This window comes from Lolium perenne, chromosome 2 (genome assembly GCF_019359855.2).
Source record: "Lolium perenne isolate Kyuss_39 chromosome 2, Kyuss_2.0, whole genome shotgun sequence".
Lineage (NCBI taxonomy): Eukaryota > Viridiplantae > Streptophyta > Magnoliopsida > Poales > Poaceae > Lolium > Lolium perenne.
The window spans coordinates 109,477,126-109,480,472 of NC_067245.2; the positions used below are offsets into that span (position 1 = coordinate 109,477,126).

Sequence of the window (3,347 nt, forward strand, 5' to 3'; positions counted from 1 at the left end):
GGTTCAGCCATCAAGTCACTACAAGAGATCTGATATACTGTGACGAGCTCAAAACGTCATGCAATAGCAGTAAACGTCACAGAAGACCCCTCTGTGACGTAGTTTGAGCGTCACAAGTATCGTCACGGAATCCCCGTCACAGATTACTCTCTCGTGACGCGGCACGTCAGAAAACGTCACTGAGTATGGATGACGTCATGTGTGATGTCAGCACATAGGAGACCATCTTATGGCTAGGAAACGTCATGGATGTGAATGACGTCATATGTGATTTCATTTCATTAATTTATATATATTACTGGTTTTTCCGAATTTTTTATTTTTGGTTTTTTATTTTCATTTAAAATATATATTTATTTCGAGAAATAATATTTATTTTTCCAATTTTTTGTAGGTATTATTTTATAGAATCATTTTTATGCAATATCAATTTATTTTTATTAAAATTTTAAATTATTGCGTGCAATAATTTCTAAATTTAATATAAATTACATTGTGAATCAAAATTAATTTTGAATGCCTATAACAACATATACTCAAATGCCATTGAAATCAAAATATATATCTAGCTCAAGTAAATATAATCTCACAGCCAAATATCATCTTACATAACTAAATAAGTTAAGCACTATAAAATTGATATGACTAAGGACGAGGAAACTAAATTGATGGTAGAATAGCAATATCTAATAATGGCTTCCGTGTCATGTATGGTGTCTAGTTCTGGGTAGCATGGTTCCGTAAGAGGAAGCTAATAAGGCTGTCTTGTTCCTCTTGCTTTTTTTCATATTTTTTTCTTCTTCTTTGCTCTTTTTCATGGCCGTCAATTCTTCTTGTTGCTATATTTGCATCTCTTCAAGTGCAGCCTCTTGCGTTTTACCTCTCTCGGTTAACTGTTGTTGGTACATCGTATTTGCATCTATTGCCTCTCTTCTGTTGTTCAATGTTTTCTTCTAATTCTTGGACACGTTCTTCAGAAGCTGATGTCCTAGACCTCCCAGATCTTGATTGGTACCCAATGGTTGAAAAGAAGGTGCTTGAGGAGCTTTGCTCTTTGAGAACTTCCGCCACAATATGTCTACCAGACACTGGTTGGTCATCTTCTCTTTCTGCTTCACTCCTTTTCATTTTCACATCAGTCTGAAAAAGAAAAGCATAGTTACTTAGTTTAGATAAAAGTGATACATTCGATTAAACTTGAAAAAGCATGGTAAGAGCCATAAACACGTGTAAAAAATATAATTTTCTTTCATGAAGTAAACAACCAACAACAAAAAGTCATCAAGTAACCAGTAGCACAAAAACAGCCAAGAGTACAACAACCAGCGGCACAACAAGCAGCTAAGGAGATAGCAAACAGCCATCAACACATAAAAAATCAGTGGCACAACAAATAGCCAACGAATAGCAAGCAGCCAGCAACAACTGTTATTCATGTAATAAAAATAGAGAGAAATCTCACATAAGTTTCAAGGGCAGCGGTGCTCGTGCATTCCGTCTTCCTATTTTCTCTGAAAACCTCAATGGGACTAGGGTCCTCACTGTTGTACTTGTGATTTGTCTACAAAATGTAGAAATTCATAATTAGTATTCAAAATATGAAAGTTGCCAAAATGTGCAGTAGCCAACTGTAGGAAAACAGCGGATAAAATACGCAGTATACTTACGAGTTGGTGGAAATGAGAAGGATAAGACCTGGAGCATGTAGTTTGGTGATGCTTCATAGCTTCTCGGTTCTTCTTGTTCTTGGCACAAATTTCCTATATTAAGCAAAGGAATTTTAGTATTATAAGTAGCAATGAATATATGTTAAAACGATAAACATGTTATCACTACAAGAATAAAGAATGTAGATATACATGCTGTACTACTACGAGTACAGTAGAAGGATACATGTTATCAGATTTGCTTAACAGCTGCGAGGATCAAAAATAGCAATCTGCAGTAAAATTTTATGAATGAAAAATGCATTTGCCTCTGTTAATTAATAAGGCAACTAGGCTTTCCAAGATTTACACTTTGACATAGAATTTTCAACAGCATATGGAAGTCTATTCCCAGACTTAAAAATATTCAATAACATATTGACCAGAGTTGTACTTCTATTCCTGAGATTTGTTCACTAATCAAACATTACTAGAATCTCAGATATTATAATCATCTTTAGCTAATTAGAAGAAAGTGAATCATCTAGATTGTCCGTAGATACTCTATTTTAATGAACATAAAATCGACTATTCCTTCTCTCTTTTCCCCTTTAAAATGTTTATCAGCTCACCAACACCCATGTACCAGCAAGACAGGAAAGCACTAATTGGAAAACCAACGGTCTAGTGACTCAAAAATGATATACACAAGTTCATGAACATGGTAGAAAGAAAGGTATTATCTACTATGTATGACACTAAGATATAGTACCTTTTCATTTACATATGTAGAGTTGGCTCATGCTCCTCTTCTTCTCCAGAAACCTCATCGGCACCATCAGCCCTCCTCATCATCATTTGGCTCATAGTCGGATCCATTGCTACCATCATCATATTTGCGCCTCTCTTTGTCTTTTGCATTCTGACCGTATATAAATTGATTAGCTATGTTCCACATGTTCGCAAGAGGCCCTGCCTCCTCAGCCTTGCGTCTCTAAATTCTTGCCAACCTGTTTCTCTCATACTCCGGAGTTGCGGGTATGATTGTACTACCTTGGCGAAGAAGGATATCAGGAAACATTAGAAGGAAAATATGTTAACATATAATGGTAAGATCTCGAAAAGCAATGACAATAAGCATACAGTAAGTTATTTGACAGCTATTTGTTAGGCCCGACGTTTAAAGAAGTTATGCCTGATTTCTAGGGTTTATTTTCTAAATATACGTCATGTATGATCTGCCATCATATTTCCTTCCCACTTGTCAGGTGACTAGCCTGCTATGGTACGTCCCTAGAAATAACCCGCTATGATACAGGTTTGCAAGACAAAATTAATATCACACGGGAGACGGGAAACGTGTAGGCATGTGTTCTGATTTAACTGGTCGTGGTGTAGGTATAAATTGCTTTTACGATGAGGAAATAACTAACCATTAGGTTTGTTTTGCATCTTGTCAAGTTCAGTTTTCCCAGGTTCAGTTTTGCATCAGGTCAGGTTCAGCCGTTCAGGTTCATCTTTGAGTTTACAATCATCAGCATCTAAAATCACCGGCTAAAGGATTCAACTACAACCAAGTCAATACTAAGCATCAGAAATTCAGCAAAAAGGAACCGAGAAAAATAAATCACACTTGCACCAAAATAAACCACATCAAAATTCAGAGAGTTTCATCAATCTCACATGGATACAGTTCAGTTT

At 36.0% G+C, this 3,347-nt stretch overlaps 1 long non-coding RNA gene across 1 annotated transcript; it reads right to left on the minus strand.

Annotated features, from left to right (window-relative positions):
- Positions 1–574: 574 nt before the first annotated feature.
- On the minus strand, positions 575–1,762 carry LOC127330228 (uncharacterized). The gene is made up of 3 exons (XR_011750945.1): positions 1,668–1,762; positions 1,463–1,561; positions 575–1,140 (listed from the first exon to the last, which is right to left on the minus strand). It is a non-coding gene; the product is annotated as an uncharacterized lncRNA (long non-coding RNA).
- Positions 1,763–3,347: the final 1,585 nt, after the last annotated feature.